At 40.0% G+C, this 22864-nt stretch overlaps 1 protein-coding gene across 2 annotated transcripts in view; it reads right to left on the minus strand.

Moving 5' to 3' along the window:
• LOC107711277 (inactive rhomboid protein 1) overlaps positions 1-19436 on the minus strand; it is a 60665-nt gene extending 41229 nt beyond the window's left edge. The window contains exon 1 of one of the 2 annotated variants that reach the window (XM_016516247.1): positions 19062-19436. The gene's annotated coding sequence lies outside the window, so the exon portion shown is untranslated. The remainder of the gene's footprint in view (positions 1-19061) is intronic. The other variant, XM_016516248.1, reaches the window with a different exon arrangement.
• Between the last annotated feature and the right edge of the window lie 3428 nt (positions 19437-22864).

A 22864-nucleotide genomic window follows, 5' to 3' on the forward strand; every position in this document is an offset into this window, starting at 1 on the left:
CAGACTTTGGACCTCACTATATTTAAATTAAAAGCATATTCATATCAAATGACAAACTACGTATACATTTCTATCTTACTGACTCTACGATCCCAAAAAATTCATTGCAAACTTACAGTATGTATGTAAATACAGAGAGGTAATTCAAGGTGGATATTTCAAAAGCGTCAGCTTCTATTTTTGTGTCTACACTATGTTGTTTTACTATAGAGTGGGTGTACTTGACTACAGAGGGTCTGAAGCGTGTTTATAAGCTCCACCCTGAGCTCCTGTGCTGCCTACAGCAGCCTGTTCAATGTGTCTGGAGAAAATAAAATAGAGCAGGAGGCTTCTATTGTAGTGAGACCAAAATCACATGACATCCAGTTACAATACGCAGTATGATACACCGTACTACTGTTTTTACACATTTGTGGTGGACATAGTTGTTAAAGGAATCGTTCTCCCCAAAATTAAAATGTGCTGAAAATGTACTCATCCTCAGCCATCCAAGATGTGGATAAGTTAGTTTCTTCATTAGAAAAGATTTGGAGAAATCTGGAGTCCAAACAGCTGATAAAACATCACAATAATCCATAAGTAATCGACACGACTCCAGTCCATCAATTAATGGCTTGTCAAACGGAAAGTTGCATGTTTTTAAGAAATAAACCCATTTAGCCGTTTTAACTTCAAACCAATGCTTCCAGCTAAAATACATAATATTTCAGCTATGTATTTAAAAATTTACATCGTATTTTAGCTACAGTATGTATGGTCCAATCCATTTACTCTAGTGAAAACGTCCATCCCCTGTCCTCCTCTCACATCAAAATCTACCAACATATTTGTTTAGACCTGTTTTGGAATGTTTTCACTCGTAAATGATGCTTGATCTGTGTGTATTTCTCTCCTGATTCGGATGAGATGACGTTTTCACTGGAAAAAAGCAGTATTATGAATAGCAATAGAGGACTGGTATTTTAGCCAGAAGCAACAGTAATTAGTTTCTTACAAACAAGCAGCTTTTCACTTCACAAGATGTTAATTGATGGACTGAAGTTGTGTGGATTATTAGTGGATTATTGTGATGTTTCTATCAGCTGTTTGGACTCTCATTCTGACGGCACCCATTCACTGCAGAGGATTTATTGCTGAGCAAGCGAAGTAATAACTCATCTACATCTTGGATGACCTGAGGATGAGTAAATTGTCAGCAAATGTTCATTGCTAAGTGTATCTTCCCTTTAAACTGATTACAAAGGAATTGTTAAAATATTTTTTTACACCAGCATATACAGTGATTTTATGTCATGCAGGACATTGAATATATGCACTGCTCTGATATGAAACTACACAGACCAATAAAAGCAGTATAATTTCCATATAGCCAATACTAACTAGAGTGGAGAAAAGGTCTTATTGAAATGACCGTAACTGAAGAACATGTGTTTTGCATTCACAAGCAGGTGAGAGCAACGTTTCTCAATCACAGCAGTGCACTTTTACTTTAAAGGGATCAATCAAAAAAGTCCACGATAAATAAAGATATTGTCTCTCAAAAGTGAGAGTCGATTCTGAATCGCCTTAACAAGTCGTCATATTTTCGAATCTTTCGTTACGATATACGTCACTGGGTAACACATTTGCATAATCCCGCCTGCCCGCGAAATACGAACAGAGTCTGACCTGCCCACAAACACTTCCACTAGTTAGTGTGTTTACATCATGTTGAGGAGACGCTGTGTTCAGGATACCACAGAAATACAATTCAAACCTTTTGTTTTGTGCATGTCATTTTACCAAGGACTGCTTCTCTAATCTTGGTTTTTATCTTCGTCGGCTTCTAATCTTCTTTATTTGGATTAACAAGCTCTCCGAACCACAACCTGTAAGTATGGTTGATACGTTATGTGTACATTTTCAATTGAGTGCTCAAAATATCAAGATTTTGTGCTAATATGTGATGTATACCTAGTGCAGCTTTAGGTTTCCAGGTAAAGCACGATATTTCTGTCTTACTGAAATAGTTCTGATAATTCGCTGTGAACACACTATTTCCTAAGAATGTGTCGATTAATGTAGACTGACGTTGTTCTAATTACTTCGTTTAATAATAAAGAATGTAGTGTAGCGCACAGACTTTATAATCATTGTGAAATTGCTGTTTATTTTGCTGCACCGGCAGTTATAGGGTTAATGCGGCCTTAGATGCATTTAAACCTGTTGTAGGGGACTCCAACACAATATTAGGACAATTTAAAATACCACATGACCTGCTCTTTAAGCTCCCCTAAACGCTGTGGTTTATTAATAGGGTAAACAACATATGAATGGTTTAGAGCTGTGTTTGCATATTAAACTGGGATAGAAGAAAAATGTTTTAATGGAAAAACACACACTTCAACATTAAATGCACACAAACAGACTGAACAACAACAATGAATCAAGGCATAATGTCTCTGCAACTCTATGGACGTGAAGGCAACTTCCACCACAGATGTCAAAAGGATCAATAGTGTCAACATTTCAGTTTGTGGCAGCATTTTGACAGGACATTTGACCTCTTTTCATTCCATCTGACTCTCGCTGTGCTGAGTTTCCTCTCAGGAGAGCAGCTTTACAAACAGAGAAACAACCCGTATTTTAAGCAGCTCCCTGACAGAGAGGCTCCAAGCTGCATCTCCAACCTGCTAAACAAGTGACTGATTGTCTGCTGGAGGTCAGATGTTTTCCTGTTAAGCGAGCTAAGAGCGGACTCTCAGTCACAGCATGCCCAAAAACATGTGACCCCATCTAAATAGTTTCCAGCATGATATCAGCCTGAATCAGGCCATAGAAGCTCTTATTGTGCTCTTGGTATGAGCCTGATGAGCATCAAGCAGAACAGAAGGTCAGAAGATGGGCCTATCATTGCAAGGAAAGAAACACTTTTTGGAAAGGTTCATCCAAAAATTGCATTTGTCGTCATCTGTAATGCTAATCACTTCTTAAAAAAAATAAATAAATATATATATATATATATAAATAACTACACTACAAGCTACTAACAAAAAGTAGCTCACTACACTGAATCTATATGAAATGTCTGTAAAAATACAGTCCGATGTACTGTGTTAATATGAAGGAATTTTCTGTGTTGAATTTTCAAATGTGATTTACCCATATATTATATGAATCCATCCACTATATTAAAAATTAACATGTTAAATTTTTCTGAGCTTATATCATTGTGCTAAAAATAAACAAAGAAGACTCTGGACTATATTAGCCTCTGAACTTCAGAGTTCATCTTATCTGCCTCCAAAAAGACAACAAACCCAACAATAGTCCTCAAAGGACAGCAAAGATTCCATCACATCACATCCGCCTCGAGTGAGGCAAAGGTCAGAGGTCAGAGTTCTGCTTATTTGAGGAGCCAGGGAAGGAAGTGCAGAGCAGAAGAGCTGATGAGATCCAAATGGAAGAAGGAAACGCACTCATGTCTGGGACTCTCCTCTGCTTCCGTTAGCCACATTTACGGAAAAAACATGAGTCATATTTGATATGTCACTGATAAGACTGTGACGCTACTGTATGCGATTAACCAGCCACAATGGCACCTGTCTATACATAGCACACAAAATAAGTCTTGTTATCAGTAATACAAGCAATGTGTCATGTTTAGCACCATTGACACTCTGTAAACATGAAGGAAAACACCTTTACATCACGTCCTGCCATCATCAAAACTTTTTCGCGCTCATCGTTACAAAAAGTCCCAGTTGTTATCATGACGTTATAAAAAAAAGCCTTGTTTCTCCTTATTGAATGAGTTTTAAACAGGGTTGTTATCATTAACTAAAACTAAAACTAATAAAACATTTCTGTTCTTTTTTTAATTGAAATAAAGCTGAAATAAAATAAAATAAAATATACTACCTATACTACCTAAACTTAAACTAAACAAAAATTGTTGTCTGGGCTGTTGAAGCACTAAAATTATTAACTGAAAATAAATAAAAACTAAAACTGAATAAAAATTAACACTGAAAAAACAAATGAATGAAACCTAGTAGTAGCTAATATATTTAGGTTTATTATTTTTTTTAAATAAATTAATGTAAAAAAAAATTATGTAAAAAACTAAATTACTAAAAATTTAACTAAATTAAAATGAAAACTGAACATTTGAAACAAAAAAATCTATTAAAAAATATAAAAGGATATAAATAATACTAAAATAACACTGTAAAAAAAACAAAAAAAACCGGAAGACTTCCTCTGAAATATCTGGTTGAACAGGATGCTGTCAGGTTTGAACAGCACACAGAGATGGCTGTGTTTTGTGTGATCATCAGAGGATGTTAGCCCAGTGCCCTGTCGAAGCAAGTTCATAAAAAATCATAAAGGGAAGTGTTAGGGTTGGGTATGACTTTGTCCTCACGCCCTCACATGACTTCAGTGTAGCAGCACTCAACTCAGCAGCAAATACCACATCTGCCCAGTACTTCACTCTATAAAAACTTTGTGCATGTCTTTACATAAACTACTGTCGGGAAACATTTGTTAACGGAGACATACGGTTACTGGGATTTCTTTATGCTTGATAATATTTTCTGACATGTTGTTTACACATCTGGTCTTGCTGGAATCCCTTCCCCCCCGATGGCAGAGATCATGGGAAAGGAAATTATCTTATCACACAAGGCCCGTCCCTTTCATGTGCAAGTTGCAAATGCAAACAGTGATAAGTGTGTATGACTCCTGCGCAGGTGAAGCTCGTTATCATGAAAATGAAACTCTGGGAAGTAGGCAGCAGGGCTTGAAGGTGCAGATCTGGTTCTTGTGGTTTAGAAAGACGGTCTAACCCGGGGCACAAGAATGTGGGCTGATGACACAGTTTCACTGTCTACCACAGTGACAGTTGAAAGGAATTATTCTCACTCCTCATGTCGTTACAAACCTGCATGACTTTCTTTCCTCAGAACACAAAAAGAGAATATTCTGAGCTCTTATAATGAATGTGGTAGAGAATAAAAAGAAAGCACAATGTTTAGTATTGTAAAAACAGCACCTCATAACTCATGCACTATATTCCAAGTGTTCTGAAGCCATACGATGACGAAATTTCAAATCCTCACAGACTTGAATCACATGATCCAGTAAACAAAAACAGTTTAAATTATTTATTCAGCAAACCAATCCTGGCTAACCACCTACTGAACCTAACCCTAACTCTAACCCATCTGCTAAATAAAAAAAAAGTTGAAAAATGCACCAAACAGTTGCTAGTAGCCATTGACTTCCACAGTATTTCTTTCCATACTATGTAAGTCAATGGCTACCAGCAACTGTTTGGTAACCAACATTCTTCAAAATATCTTATTTTATGTTCCACAGAAGAAAGAAACTCATATAGATTTGGAACAACTTGCGGGTGAGTAAATGATGACAAAATTGTCATTTTTGGGTGAACCATCGATTTAAGCAGTATATAACATAACATTGTTATAATGTTTGTTAACGATAATGGAGTTTATTGTAAAGCGTTAAAATGCGTTCATATTATTGAAAAAGAAAAAATGTAGGGTGGGGACCTGGTTCTGTTATTCGTTGTTGATTATATGGAAGCAGATCAGAATGCGAACTTGCAGTGGATTGTAAGAAAGGGGCAGAGTTTATGCACACAAAACGATTGGAGATGTCCAGAATACATCTGTTGTATAAAAGAGAAATTATTTTTTAATAACATTACAAGGTAAGAAATGTAATAATAAAACATGCATAAATGAATTTTTCACAATAAGATCAAAACATGCATTTAGAAAATAGATGTTAAAGTCATTCCGACTAACAATATTCTTCAAACTGCACATAAACTGCCTCAAATGGTGAAGGTTTTGCACATTAATATTCACATTCTGATGTCTGAACGGCAGTGTGTGTCAGCCATAAGTTACTTGACTGGACATTTCCAGAAATTTTCCAACCAACAATTAAATTTTGCATCGAGGTGTACACAAAAGAAGTGTTTTTGGGAATGGACCCGAACAGAATGCAGGGGTCTTTTTAAAAAGCCATTTTAAAAATGGCACGCTCATGGCATGAGATGCTAAAAAAAATTACATACTCGCACCACTGCACCCAAATAATTTCCACATTTGCAGATTTCGAATGTGACTGAAAGGCTCACACTGAGTGCTCTTAGTAAGTGTGTGATTTTCTTGAGCAACAGACCATAACAATTTCTTGCAGAATACTACAGGAGCCACGCGGCCACCATTAAGCCGGTGATCTCTGTTATAGTCATAGAGTTTTGCGAGCTGTTGGCAGTGGCTGTGGCTGTACATTTTCAGTCTCCACAGTCGAGAGGTCTAAGCAAGCGGCCACTTCCATTCACACGTCAGAATCATTTCTGCCACTTTTGTGAGTGCTCACGCTGGAGAGCTGGGAGTGACCTTGAGTGCTGTTGACAACACGCAATTACAGCACAGGGTTGGGAGAAAGAAAGAAAAAGAAAACAGCAGGAGGAGAGCAGCAGGCCTCTTACAATCAGGGAAAAACAGCAATTCCAAGCAGGCAGGCTTAGTTTCCTTCCTTCAGACATCGCACACACACCAGAGCAGGAGCATGTGTGAGTGTGACATACTTGCTTACCATGGCTGTGGACAGACAAGACAAGAACAGAACGAAAGTGCTCTCGTCAGCACTCCACATGGCCATGATGAGTCTGCAGTTGTGCGTGCCACGCTTGTGCAAGAGTGTGTGCGAAAATCTGGGCTGCATCCCAGAGCAGCGATCTAACAGCTTCTATTATTGCTTTGTTTTTATCATGATGCTCGCCGTCAACAATGCAAGCGCTCGTTTGTTCTCTTTTTCCTGTTTTAGTCTCCCAAAAGAAGAGGCCTCATGTGGCACATGATTTTTTTCTGCGCTTGATCTAACTCCTGCATATTTGAAAGAGTTGACATAATTTGGCGGGCCCACAACCGTGCCAAGTTATGACTAATGGAAGGGAGAGTTGACTGGATGGCATCCACATAGTTTCATGCTAGGCATGCTGCACGCCCAAAACGACACATCTGGTGACATAATGTTCAATAAAACATGTTTTTTTTTTTTTTAGGTAGAATCAATGGGAAAATCATTTATAAAGCCCTTCTCAAACCATGGAAGCTTGTGCAATGCGTTCACACTGACCTTACGGGAATCTTCTTGTCAGTTATTATTAGTCATCATCATGCATCCACCTACTCCCAAAAGGCCATCGAAGGCCAAGTCACACAGCGGCACAAAACACACCCTCGGTTTTCGGTTTGAAGTCTAGACTAGTTTGATTCTGTCCAGACTGCACATGACTTCAAGTAGACAAACAGGGTCGGCAGCCTCCTCAGACTCATGCCACACTGTATTCTAAAGATAGAGACAGGCGAGTTGGCTGACCTATTTAAAAGCGGCCCTTCATCCTCACTGCAATAATATTGGTTCATAGGCATAACTACAAATGGGACGAAACAACAGCCATGGACTATAAACATAATATAAACTGCTGCCTGCTGGATTATGCAGTCAGTGGTGATTTTCACTGTATTTTGATGTCTAAAATAGCCACTTTTACATTGCAAAGGAAGCAGAACTAAATCCACCAAATTTATGTGCAGACAGTGGTGGGGAGGGAATTTCGTGAGCTGCTTGAAAAGAGTTACCTGCTAGGGCATGATAAGCTGCGTTCAAGTCCTTCTGGGAAGTTGCTACTTACAAAATACAATATGATGTGGTATGGATCAGGGTTAGGGAAATTGACTTTTTCATTTACTGTATATCTTCCTCTCATTTTGCTCAATAAACAGTTTGTTTCCACAATGATTTTTTAATTGAAAAACCCCAAACTTGCAATATCTGAGCTTAAAGTCGGCATGAAATGAAAATTCGCCCTGTCTATTTTGTAAATGCATGTTATAGATCTTCTTATGAGCGATTCATTGATGAACATGTTTCCTGTTTAAAAAATAATTTTGATCTCGTAATGTTTCATCAAAATGTCACCATTAACTAAATCTTCTGGTGAAAATGACAGACTTCTCTCTGGTGTCGTACGCAGGACGTCTCCAATCATTTAGTCTGTTAAAACCCTGCCCTACCACAATCAACATTTTGAGTGCAACACAAAATCCAATCAAATCCAGTGGCTAAAACCAAGTCTTCACCCTATTTCACAACATCGTTAAAAAGATTTTTCTCTACTTTCGTTTCATCGTGACTTTAAAAGAAAGCATTCTTATTGTTAATTGCATTCGTGTGTGCTCAACCTGTAAATAAAACCATTTCGACATTACTTCAGTGCACCATTAGAATTGGTGAAATCCCCTAAAACTGCATTCACTGTATGATGAGCTTTTTTCCTTTGTTTATTTACTTTGCATCTAAATTTGGCTTCGGTATCAAGCCCACAAGTTGACCGGCCCACCAGGAAGCTCCCATGTGGTCACTCCATCCATCAGCCTGATGTTCTCCACAGGCCTCTAAAGTGAAGAGATTATGAGAGCAAAGCAACAAGATCAGGAAGACACGTGCTTCATATGAAAAACACAACACAGTAACACTCAATGCAAAGGTGTATAATAGAAAAGCAAATAACAGATCGAAGCAGCTGTGTAAAAGTAAAACAGCTTTTAAGAGAATGATTTGTAATCTCATTGGAGGGAAAACCTCAATGCAAGATGCTACTGATCAAAGCCCTTCCTGAGGAAACACCCACAACATTACCAAAGCTCTCAAAAATTACACGCTCACACATTGTTTCAAACCACCAGCAATGCTTCTGGACTTAATAAACCCTCACCCTCACATTTAGAAACTCGTTTTGCTCATTAAAGCCATGTCGATGAGTCTAAGAAGCCGTAGTTACTCAATTATGCCTGTAACTGTGCACAGGACAGGACTGACAGCAGACTTAAAAGCATCTCTACTGAATCTCACTGATCTAAAGAGCTACAACAGCCCTGCAGCATTACGTCATAGTTACAGAAGTAATGTTCAACAGAATGCCACAATCTGTCAGATTGAACCAAATCAAGCAACACCTGAAATTGACAAGACACACAAAAGTTACATTTTCAGAGTACATGATTTATGCTCCAAAACATACACAAAGAATATGTAAAAGAACACGTTTCCACCCAGCAAATGCATTTGAATATGATTCAGAGCATTTTTTGCCTTTAAAAGTACATAAAAAATGTGCTAAAATATACAGCAAAGGTGTGAAACACAGCTGCGCTTTGTGCCTAACAGTGCCTTATACAGCGCAGCCTCTTCATGCCTTACTGTTTATCCATGTTACAATGCTCCATGAATTTATGATTGTTTATTCACATAATGACTATACTTATCTGTGTTTACCTTCTGTGCTGCCACATTTATAACAAACTACCAGGTATTTTTAGATAACATTAATATTAGTAGTTAGTGCCTGATTAAATTTGAGGAAACACTGCCAATGAAAATGCTGAGTTCATCGTTACTTTGAAGACAAGCTAATTAAGTCAGTGAAATCAGCAACTAAAATGAAACCACATGAGATCATGCCACTGTCAATACATCCTCTGGTGGAGAGTTGCAATTTTGATTTATTAAAAAAGGTAGCCCAAAATTAACTTATTCCAGAACCAGAACCCAAATAGGGACTGTATGTTTCTAAAAGAACATCCCAAAAAAATTAAATGTGAGTTATTAATATGTAAAATTAAGTGCACAAGGTGATGAGTTTTCGCTTTTTTAACTTAACAAGCTACATTGAAGACATTTTTATTGTATGTATGCCTTTTGTGTTTTTTTCCCTCTCAGACCACTAATGAAAAGGGAGGTGTGCTTGTGGGACGCCCCAAGAGCTCTGACACAATTTGAATACTGCTTCTTTGAAAACATGAAACTTGACGCATTAGAGCTGTGGGGAAAACGTCTGATCCGTTTTAAGCTACTTTAAGTGACAACCAAGTCTTTTCTTTCAAAAGTTGTCAAACAAGTCAGTTAACATGTCTTTTTTGTAAGCGATACTGTTAATTTTCTTTTCAACGTAATGTGTCCATTTTACACATAACAGGAAGAACTGGGTTACATAACAGGGCAGCTTTATTTAAATATCAGCACACTCCATTCACTTCAAACCTTACTCGTTGTTTTGCCACCCCTGTTACAGTAAACCACAAGACCATCGGTGTACTACAGAAATGGTTAATGGTTCACTAGGTTTCTTGTGTGTGGTGACAAAGGATGGCCTTGATGTAATTTCACTCATGCTGAATCGCTATTCAGACCTCAGATGAGCTCTTTCTGACTAAAAAGGAACCAGTACAAAAAAATGATTATCTTATTCTTGTCCGTAGAGCTCAAACGGATGCATGTTCATCTCACAAAAAGAGTCACACCTTTGAGTTTGGTGGCCAGACTGCAATAAAACCATATAACATTAGCAGATAGTGAATAAATTGCTGAAGGTCACCAAGCTCTATGCATTTTATTATGTTTGAATCACTGCTTTCCCAATAAATGGTTAACTCTCATTAGCTATGTTTACATGCAACCAAATAACCAATTACTAATTGGACTGATGGCTCCGAATGAATAGCCTTTATGAAAACACTGCAACTGCAATTTGAATGAGCCCAATCCCACATTAAATTTCAATCGGATTGGAAGGGGTGATGTAGATCAATCAATAGGAAAAAATAAGCACTTGAATCAGATTTTTTTCTCAGTTGGATTCAAAAATATGTGATGCATATTGCTTTGGGGAACGCCTTTGGCGTGACCGGTGCCTGAAGTATACATCTAAACACGACAATGACATTGGCCGGCGACAGCCTATGACATCATTACCGGCGCGACCACAGTAGAAAAGGGCGCCGGGAGAACACGTCATCCTCTTCTTCGTCTTCACTGACCATTTGTTTATGTTAGCGATAAACTAAGCTAAGCACGACTAGGAGTGCATGTTCTCTCGCCAGAGGCTTTGCTCTGATACCCACAGTTTCACACGGCTCGTGTGTTGTGTGTGTGTGGTGAAGAGCAAGCGCGTTCAGCTCTCGAGGGAGTTGAATGCGCTCTGCATTCATTGCTTATTTCTTGTGAGGGATAAGCATGACTTGAACACACTCGACTCGGAAAGAATTTGATGGGACATTTTTTCCCTATCCGTATTTCCTTCTGTTTATACAGGAATTGTATAATGTAAATAAATATCTGTCTGCAGTTGTTGGACAGATGATTTATATTGTTTTAGGGTTAGGACCTCTGCGAGGACCTCCCCTGCTGAAGCCAGAACCTCTCGCTGTTGACCAATTGTGGTGATGGTAGCTCACCTGTCGGTACTGGATTCAGGCTAGATGATAGCCCTACATCTTCAGATTCATGCTTACTGGACCACGCAGCCAAGTTGCTGGGCTTCTGCGAGAGCCACCTAGCCATCAGGTCCCCAGTATAACGCTGCAACCTCAGAATCTGCGTGTTCTCTATTCAGGTTGAGCATTTTTATAATGCTTTGTTTATAATTTTAATTTTATAATGCGAATATAATGCTTCGTGACGTGCTCCCTGATGTCCTGGCTGGGTGTTTGCTTCGAGAAGCTGCCCTGGCCAGGACGCGCTACTCATGTCTCCTGAGACTTGGGTCATCCTCTCGACCATCATGCACAATATCTGAGCTAGAGCTCCTCTCGCTGAGGCGTTGAGTGGCTTAACACTCCTTACTCCACTCTGCAGTTCGATAGACGGTCAGGCCCACGGAACCTCCCTGTCACACTGCCCTTATGGTCGAACCAGTGAATCGCCCCTCCGCGGAGTGGGCTTGAGTACACTGCGTTCCCCTGAGGTACGAGTGAGATGTGTTTCTGCGGAAACCCTTCCTGAGTGCTTTGGTTCTGAGGAGCAGTAGCTCTTCATGCATGAATGGGTTATTGGGATCCGTTGTTTCTAAAGATTCTCTTTGGGTCTGGTTAAACGGGACCCATGCTCTCTATCGAGATAGAGAACATAAGACTGTGTTCAGCTGCATCAGTTGACTGTCTCTCACTGGGCCCTGCTAGACTGCCCCTTCTGATCTAGCGCTGCCTTCTGGTCGAGCTGAGAAGTGCTCCCCTCACTGCGAGGGTTAGCTATGAGCCTATCGCTCCCAGTTTGAGCTATGAGGGCCCACCTCAGCTTGAGAGCCAAGTGCGCTGCTCCCAAGAACTTTATATGCAACAATACTGAGTTGTTAGGCCTGTCCCTGTCGCCTCCTTGGTCAGTTGCCTCTATGTTGGGACCCTGTTGTTCCCTGTTGAAATGTGTGATCCCCTTTTAAGCTGGATCCCATTTCTGATGTCCCATTTGCAGTCAATCTGCTCCCCACACATGGCCGTGCTCCCCTCATTGCGGGAGGGTGTTTTTATGAGCTCGCCAGTCCTGGGCAGAGTATGTGAGTCCTCCTCTCTACTTGAGAGCTTGGTACTATTGATCACTTCAGTTGAGCTGTGTTCCTCTCTATTTGCTAAGGGTCAAGCCCTCCGCTCTTTGAGCTCCGTGACAGCGACATCAGGTAATTTGGCCACGTGCTGCCTCCCTGATTAGTTGCCCCTATTTGGTCGAGACTAGCAGTGCTCTCCTCACCTTAGAGGGTTACCTCCTTGAGCATGCCGCTCCCAATTGAGCGTCTGAGGTCTCCTCTCATTGGGTCCTCCGCTCCTTGGAGCTCCATTGAACAGCAGCCTCAGGTTGTTAGGCCTCTCTCTGCCTCCCTATTAGGCTGCTCTCTTTGTTGGTTGAGCTTAGCAGTGCTCTCCTCACCTTAGAGGGTTACCTTTGAGCACACTGCTCCCAATTGAGCATCTGAGGTCTCCTCCCATCGGGTCCTCCGCTCCTTGGAGCTCCATTGAGTAGCTATTAGGCCCTTTCTGCCTCCCTGTTAGACTGCTCTCGTAGGTGAGCCTAGCAGTGCTACCCTCGTTCCTGAGGGTCATCTTTAAGCATGCTACTCCCAGCTGAGCGTCTGAGTGTCTCTCCCACTCCTGGGAATCGAGCCCTCCGCTTTCTGGAGCTCCGTACAGCAACCACGTCAGGTAGCTAGGCTACGTTCTGCCTCCATGGAGGGCTGCTCTTGTGGTCGAGCTTAACAGAGCTCCCCTCTCGGCTGGTGAGTCCTCCACTTTTAAAGTTCAGTCTAAAATCCATTTTTATGATAAGTGCACATACTAGTTCTCTGTGCACTTCTCTAAAATCCATATTCATGGTAGGTGTGCACGCTAAGCCTCTTGCGCACCTTTCTAAAATCCTTTATGGTAAGGGTGACGTGATGCTGGCCTCGTCCCCTTTCTCTGAGTTGGCTCAGGCCCCGGTTTTTACCTTGGGCCCCACTCTTCGTGTTTATCCTTTTTGATACATTTTAGGCAGGGTGTTGCTACTAAGTTCCCAGAGTATCCTGTGATCCTCGGGCAGCTCGTTCTAAGAGCAGAAGGTAGCCCCCTGGGTGACAGGCCAAGATATGGGTTTATGTCAGCCCTGATACTCTGCCGTATCCCCTTAAAGGAGTCCTTTTATTCCAATTCCAAGCCTTGAGCTTTGCCCTGGGCTCAGGCTTCCTCAAGCCAGCCCCTTACAGGTAAGTTCTTTGGCGCACAGCTCAGGCCTTTGGCCATAGGGGATGATGTCACTGACAGACGTCAAAATGTCCTAGGGGCAACTCCCTTGACTTGGTTGAAGTTGGTACTTAGTTCTCGCCATAGTATTGGCATGCACTCCCCTCAGCATGGCTGCGTGGGTATACCATTCCCCAAGGCGACCTCTAGAGGATGCAGTTCGAAGTTCCCTCAGAAAGGAACGTATCAGGTTATGTATGTAACCATGGTTCCCTGAGAAGGGAACGAGACACTGCGTCCTCTAGTTTCCTCACCATGCTTCGGACGTAAGCTTCAGACGAAGAAGCGGATGACGTGTTCTCCCGGCGCCCTTTTATACTGTGGTCGCGTCGGTAATGACATCATAGGCTGTCACCAGCCCATGTCATTTTCATGTTTAGATGTATACTTCAGACACCGGTCACGCCGAAGGCGTTCCCCAAAGCGACCTCTAGAGGACGCAGTGTCTCGTTCCCTTCTCAGGGAACCATGGTTACATACGTAACCTGAGATGTTTTTTACCAACTGAATATTTACTAAATATTTGCTAAAGATGCTTTTCTGACATATACAGTATGTCAAATTTCTTTCTTTTTAGATCTGTCATTCGGGCAAAGATTACAATTGTACTCAAGGTAGCTTCGGCAACATTATTGAACTGGTTTTCTCCAGTTCCAAATGTGGCACTGTACATTACAATACACACAAAAGTTTTGTTTGTAAAACATATAATGCACATATATGAGAATAGGATTGCCATTCAGATTGATGAAATATAGTGCATGTGAACATACCTACTGAAAATCTTCAGCTTAACTGATCGTTGCAAACTGATGTCAGTGTGAAATTGCCCCTTTGAAACACTCCAGTCTTCCATTGAACAGATAAAACAGGTTGATCATGCCACTGGTTGAGCCAATGTTGTTATATTCAAACAGTCGGGCCATTACAACAACCAGACTGCAATTTGGCATAGAAGAAATTACCCACTTTAATAAACCGTTTCTCTGCCAGAAATGTATTTTAAATAGGAAAGCTTGATAGAAAGCAAAACCACATGTAATGAAAGTGATCCACTCTTGGCAAGACAGGCGGACAGTCAGACAGACACACACTGCCGTGTGACTCATCCACAAATGATCATGCTTCTCCATTACTTACAGCCACCTGCGGCATCAACCTAGTCCAGCACTATCCTCCCGTTGTCCCTTCCACTACTGTGCCAACCTAGAGCCCAGTTGGAGCGCACCTGCGACACATAATGACGACAGTCGATTGAGGCCCTGCTTAATCGGGCTTGTTACATTACACCTCCCCCTGAATTATGATCCCCTGAATGAGATAATGTTTCGAAAACATTGCGGGATGCGGCGATGGGCCAGGGACGCCTCATGCAACTGCATTCAGCACAAACTTTAGAACAGAAGTTCTCACTCTCGAAATAAAATAATTGGCTGTATTCTTGACTGTCTCTTGTGTATATGCATGCAAAACATCACCGATTATGTTTCACAGGGGTACTGATTTAGATGCAGGCCAGTAAATGCCTCTTCAAAACACATAAGCCTGGCCTGAAGCGACACACGCCCCCTAAAAGGCTAACACGCAGGCTGTGTTTCAAAACCTGAAAAATGCTGCTGTCACAGGAAGTATGGCATAGAGATGCATCTCAGTTTATACTGCAGTCATTAAATATTCACAGCTGTGTCAACGGCTCCCCTGAAGCTGGTTTAGATCACTACATATGCCATTATAGTGCCTTGAAAGCCTGTCTGAAACAAGTTTATGAAAATGCCATCTGTGTATGACGTTACATTTGTCCATGCCTACAGTCACTGCATACTTGTTAAGATAAATTAGTATATGTTGAAGTGTCTTCTTTGCTTATGTCGTCTTGTCTTGTTGTCCTTCATGTCATCTCATTCTGTTGTTTATAAAAGGCTGTTTCCAAAAATTATGGCACTCTGTTTGTGCCAAAAAAGATTTGACTTTTCTTTCTAGAATTTTTAGTGTGAACACACTACTCACAGTATTTATGCTACAAAACAGCTTAACAGTGCATGAGTATGCAAATTGAGATGCACCTATAGACAAATGTAATAAACAAACTAAAGCATTCAATATTTCAATATTTTTTGGGGCACAAATGAAACCTGTGTAGTCAGTTTAGTTACATTCACACATTCCGTGTTTGGAACTGACAATCACTTTATTAACAGATGTGACTTTTAAATTGTCCTGTTCATACTATACACTACATGTGCGCTTCAAATACAACTGTAATGTTCCCAGGTCCAGAAACTTAGCAAGGAAATCGGTAAAATAGTCCATGTGACATCAGGGGTTCAACCGTAATTTTACGAAGCTATGAGAATACTTTTTGTGCGCAAAGAAAACAAAAATAACAACTTTATTCGACAACTCTTCTCATCCTCATGCAATGCGCCGCCATTATGGAGAGAGTTATCATGATGCATGCGCCTGCTGACGCATCATGTAAACGACGCATGCGCCTGCTGATGCATGTGTGTGCTACGTAAGCAGTGGCACCATGCCACCATGCCACAAAAATACATTTTTTCATGATGTGGAAGCAAGCGCATGCGTTGTGATACTGTCTCCATAATGGCAGCACGCCACAGCAGATGGGATGAGGAGGAGAAGAATTGTTGAATAAAGTCATTATTATTGCATTCTTTGCGCACAAAAAGTATTCTCGTAGCTTCGTAAAATTACGGTTGAACCCCTGATATCACATGGACTATTTTACCGATGTCCTTGCTACGTTTCTGGACCTAGGAACATTACAGTTACGTTGCTGTCTACGGAGGGTCACAGAGCTCTCAGATTTTATCAAAAATATCATAATTTGTGTTCCGAAGATGAACGAAGGTCTTAAGCCCAAAACCCACTGCACGATTTTTGCAATCCTATAGCAATCCTAAGATCATTGCATGTCACACTGTGCGACAGGGACCTAATAAACTTGGCTACGACCTGTGTGTAGACTGTACGATGATGGCACCTATTGACTTGTACGTAGGGTTGCCACCTTCAGAAAATGAAAATACGGGACAATCACCTTACGGGGAGGGGGGGGGGTTGTTGGGCGGTGAGTGACCGTGTATACACACACACACACACACATATATATATAGTATGCATGAAAATGCGTATTTTTCAATTAAAGACAGCTTATAGATTTAATATGGGCTGCTTTTGGTGCTTGACACGTTTTTATTGGTCAATTTGTGTTTCAAGAATAAGGTCCAAGGAAGGGAATTATGCTATTAGTTACTTAAATATAAAATGTTTTTCTCTATTTAACAACATTACAATAGTGAAAGACGACTTCCCTTACTGATCACGTCTCTTGTGCGGCGGGATGTTGGACTCATGAAAAACAATCACGTAGTTTGTATTCACCAAAACTGATTTACTGAAGTGAAAACACGGACGGAATTGGCGTTAGCACGAGCGGCGCTTGCTGTGAGGCGGGTGCGACGAGCCGGCAGAGGATTGCGCAACCTTCCTCGAACAGTTATGTTCACGATTTCTGATTTACTTAATGTATACTGCGTGAGGGGGGCTGTGATTGGATGATGACAGGTATCGGTGATCATTCTCAAGTGATCAGCACTGCTGCTGTTGTATCAGTCAGTGGTTAGATCAGCGTAGCAGTCAAAAAACAGGACAAGGGAAGTCAAGTACGGGACAAATCAATTAGGCCCAAAATACGAGACGTCCCGGGTAATACGGGACGGTTGGCAACCCTACTCGTACGCTACGACGCACGTTACCATAGAAGAATAAATGTCATCAGCATGTGCTAGTTGTAAACAAAAAGAGCATGATAAATCACACTTTAGCAGTTGTAGTTTTTATGTGTGCTGAAAAAAGTGGAAGCGGTGAAAGAGGAAGGCATAAGAGCTTGAGGTAAGCAGTTTTATGTTTTAGCAACATGTCCGGTTGATTCCATGTCACATTTTTATTGGTTGGTCAGTAAATGTGGATCGTACCAGCAAACACACTGTGTGATGATCATGCTGTATCGTAGGCTATCTTTTGTTGCAAGACCGTGACAACGGCCATCTTTGAACCTCCCTCACTGTACGACATAGGACCACTGTTTAGGAGCAACGATCATACAAATCACCACGATTGTTTCACAATGCCAATCTTTCGTCTGGGACAGCCGAAAATTGTGCAGTGTGTAGGAGGCTTTAAACATACATCTTTCTTATAGTTATAGGAAAGGATACCATAGCCATTTTCGGAGTTTACCTGTCCAGCAGAAAGCGCAAATACTCTGAGCAGTCCTGCTGGGATCCAGCTGTAAACCATGGTGGCCGAGAAAGGAGCCACGATCAAAGAAATCGCCACGACTGATTCACTATGCCAATCTTTCGTCTGGGACAGCCGAAAATCGTGCAGTGTGTTTAGGGCTTTACGGGTTTGGAACGACATGAGGGGGAGTAATTAATGACAGAATTTTCATCTTTGGGTGAACTATCCTTTTAAGTCAAGGATCTTATTCTGGAGATAAGCTCAATTAAGCCTGTAACCATCTTCACAGCAAAAAAAAAAAAAAAAGTTATTGCATGAGTTAATCTATGAAATAGTAATTAACGGAGCTTTTTAGCTTTGTAGTAATTAACGGAGCAGACGCTTTTTATTTAATTATTATTTTCTAATTATTAATTGTTATTTGCACTCAAAGTATGACTACCGCTTTACCAGAACCCCACATGAAAAAGCACACACGAGATATGTGTTCAGAGCAGACTGGAAGGCCTTTTGGTTTTTGAACACAACGCATATCTGAAACACAGGTAATCAACAATCATCTGACAAGAATCACTGTGGAGGCGGGGCATCGATAACCGTTGAACTGACGTCATCACATCACCGAGGACAGTGTAGGAAATAAGTGAATTGCTATTACTGAAGTATGCTTGGAAAACACACAAACACTAGCCTATATGTAACGCTCTATATGGATATTTGCATCTGAACCATTGGCCCTCTGACAACAAATGCAGCGTTTGACAGTCATATCAGACCTGCAAAAACAGCAAGAGGTTAGCAATATAACTGGATACAGCGATGAAGCATATATCAAGTAAACTGGACCGCATATAGCCTATGTAGGTAGAAGTCGTAAACACGGAACAGCACGCGCGCCTCCGCGACATGCAACGTCTCGTGATTAAAAAACACGTACTCCTCTAACTCAACTTCAGGTTATTTAAGCGTTACACACCCTTAAAACCATTCACAGTTGAAATACACCAACATATTGCAATGATACGGCCAGAAACGTGTATATTCTTTAAAACTGTACGATGCGTTATAATAACACATAGATGCATCGATTTGAGCTCACGACTCACCGGCGTATAACCTACACAGCAAAAACAGAAAATTAAACGTTACGAAATGATCACCTACCCTTATTTGATTCAGGAAAAATGTTAACAGCGGAAATCTCCAGAACCCTGTGAAATATCAATGGTGTATAGCCTGTATTTATTTCATTTTGTCCAACGTGCGCGAAAGAATAAACAGCTGCAGATGTCAAAGTCTCTCAGTCTTGAGGCTGTCGGTGATAAAAATCCAATGTTAAGACATCGTAGAGCAGTTGATATGAGCGTTCCCACGCAGCAGCGAGTACATTCCCACGCACGCACGCACGCGCGACACACGGAGAGAGGCGATCGGCTCCGGGTAAATTTAGTTTTGGTCTGCCGGTAATTCAGTTTCATAGACCTGGAGCCCCGCCTGCGTCGACCAAGACTCGTACACACACACACACACACTGGGAGGAGCAGAGACTACAGTGTGTGTATGTGTACGGCCATGACTATGCAGGGAAGTCTTCAGCAGGGTCTGTTGAAGACACACACACCGAGTTTGTGTTATGAATTCCTCTGTTTTTACAGTCGTGATATATTGTTGGGGACTAGTTGTTTAGTTACTATATGGGTTTAATGTCAACAGACAGCCTGCTGTGTTGACTGCGGTTTGTGTGACAGTGAAACTCATTTAGATAAGGAGATGTGCATGAGCGCATGATCAGAAGTTCAGACCTCACGACACACTTGTGAAATTACACAGTATGCTTTCTTTCTTTCTTTCTTTCTTTCTTTCTTTCTAATAGAAGACAGACTATTTTATTTATTTTAATGAAATATTACCATACTAATAGGCTAATATTTCAGCTATTTTTCATTATATAAACTGTAAAATTAAAAAGTATGCTTTATGTGTATGCCTCTATAAACTGTAAAGTTAAAAAAATATGCTTCATGTGGTAACATTAATTGCCTGATTTTAGTAAAAAATATTATTTTACAAGAGTTAATTCCGGTCCCCCAGCATTGCAGGAGTCCTAATCCAATAGCACTGGGCCTTTTCTATTTTTGTATCACTGGTATAATATAGGTATAGCTCTCTATGTTTGTTCCAGACTGACTGTCAGTATGTACATTAATTGTTTAATTTTTTAGTGACTTTTTTTCTGCTAGTTCCATTGTTACACCAGTAAGGCCTCGTTTACACCTGGTATTAAGTGTGGACGCTCTTGTAGTGTAGACACCCATGGTCGAATGCGATCGAACAGCCACAAAAGAGCACCTCCTATCTGCCTACTGACCTAATTCTAAAACCATATCCAGTGCACTCATTCAATTCCGTAATGCACCACAATACTAAGTGTATCGCTGCGTCCGAATATGCCTTCTTCAATACTATACAGTATGTGAAAACAGAATGCCAGATAAGTAGTATGTCCAAATTCATAATATTCAAAAAACAGTAGGTGAAATGTACCAGAATGACTTACTACCTCCGCCAAGATTCTAGAGTGTGCATTTGATGGACATTTTGTTATCATATTAAGTCAGGTGTGAAGAGTTTTGAATGGCAGTGAAGCAACGCAGTTGACGTAGGTCTAAACTGAACTGGTAGGTCACGTGACAATGACAATAGTACACCTAAATTTCATCCATACTGCCCCTATTTATGTTATATAAAACATAGTTTCAAACCAAATGTAGTACCTACTATACAATGCGTTTTGTCATTTGAAATTGTGTATGTGACAAAATGATTTTTGCAGCAGCACCACAGCACCATATTTACATCAATGTCTTAATTTACGCACTCATTTTCATCCATTCCTTACTCATGTAGTGACCTATATAACATCCCCTGTAATAGGGAATAAGGGGGTGGGGGTATTTCAGACATAGATTTTTTTTTTAGTCTTTATGAGTGAATTACTGAATCATTCACTCAACTGATTCATTCAAACACACTGATTAATTTAGTAACTCCATTAGTCTGTTACTCTGCGATGCTTTATGGTTAATTCTGATGTTGAACGTTTTCAAAGACCCTGTGAAGAGGGAGTAATTGAAAATTTGCGTACTGCCAGTGTTGGGAAGGTTACTTTGAAAATGTAATAGGTTAAAGATTACAAGTTACCCTATTTAAAATGTAATAACTAGTGTAATAAAATAATGTATTAAACTTTTATATTACTTTATTAAAATAATGTAACTGATTACATTTAATTACTTTTTTAAATTTCTAATATTTTCAACTGTTAATCATTTTCAAACATGTAAACCAGGCAGGGGTAACCTTACAGTAACATTCAACACTCATTACAGTCAGACTTCTCAAAATCCTTGAATTAAGATTATAATAATTTAATTTTAAAGCACAGCCACCACAAAATCAGACTTACTTTGAGATCATTCTAATGTTAAATACAGATTTAAACCATAACAAGTAATATTTTAATAGCTATGATACCATTTTTAAAATCAGATCTTGCATAGTTATGACAGGAAACACTGGCATCTAACAATGGCTTGGAAAAAAAACAGTTAATCTTAAAAATAAAACATATACAAAAACCCAAATAGGAAAAAAAACAGTTATCAAATAAGCATGTGTCCTATTCTGTGTACTAAACTCCTGAAACATTGGTGCCTCATATATTAGAACAGTCATTGCAATTTATGAAAGAAATCCATTAAATCTGTATGTGGGTGTGTGAAAAAAATTCAAATGTAACCCCCTTTGTAATTGTTAACATTTTCATAAGTAACTGTAATTTAATTGCATTTTTTTCTCTGTAACTGTAACTGATTACAATTACATTTATTTTGCAATTCAATTACATAATTTAGTTACATGTAGTTACTTCTCAACACTGCATACTGCTTCATGTATACATTTTTTTAACTTACATATAATATTCCAAAATAGCCTTTTTTCCCCTAAGACAGGCCAGTACTGTTTCTTTCAGGCGCCCATACAGACTCATTTACAAGTCTGATACATTGTTTCTGCAGTGTATTGGCATGTTACACACCTCATTTCACTAGGAGTTTTTCACAAAGTACTTACAGCACTGTGAAAGTAAATGTAACAACATGCTTTGGCAGCCCTAACTTCTGACTATGAAAGTCACCCAGAAATATAAAATTGGATGAGGGTTTATTTTGAAAAAGTATGGGCTGGATTTAAAGAGATATGAAACTACATGCACTAGCCACACACTATCTTCACTGAATGTTTTAGTAAATGATTAATCAGGGGAGCATTACTGAAATACACAGACTCACCCTAGTTACCTTAAATTTGTCAAGAATGCAAGTACTGAAACACGAAACCATAACAAGTCCATAATCAAGTTGCCTTGATTTGTCCATTTGGAAAAGGTCCATTCTGATGTCAGTTCCCTCTCGGTTCTTAAACAGCAAAATGAGGCAGAAATGGCATTAATTTTGGACAGCAGGTTCCTCCTCAAGTACAGAGTTCAAACTCAAGACAAAGAGAATGCATTGACATGCATAGCATTCCATTTTCTCATTCGACATTGTTCAGATTCTTACTGTATTTGCCTTCGGGGACTTTCCAGGGTGGCTGTAAGGCTTGTGTGTTCAGTTATTCACATGGCCTTTGACCTGATTGTCTGTCCACATAAAATCAAGAAGATTATGATTGTAAAGGACATTTCAAATATGTATCTTGATATGATCAGTGCCTGCTTCAACTTTGGGAACAACACAACTTGTATTGCTTAGGGTTCAGTTCATTAATAATACTGTACAGGAATGATTTTCATCAATTTATACAGAAAACAAAACCAATTTTTGCTGCATATGAGTGCTTTTGAAGTATATAAAGTACAACAGTAGGCCTAAATAATTGTAAGCCATTAGTTGTTTTCTTTATGG

The sequence above is a fragment of the Sinocyclocheilus rhinocerous genome, unplaced genomic scaffold, assembly GCF_001515625.1.
Source record: "Sinocyclocheilus rhinocerous isolate Xijiao unplaced genomic scaffold, SAMN03320098_v1.1 scaffold115, whole genome shotgun sequence".
NCBI classification, from domain to species: domain Eukaryota; kingdom Metazoa; phylum Chordata; class Actinopteri; order Cypriniformes; family Cyprinidae; genus Sinocyclocheilus; species Sinocyclocheilus rhinocerous.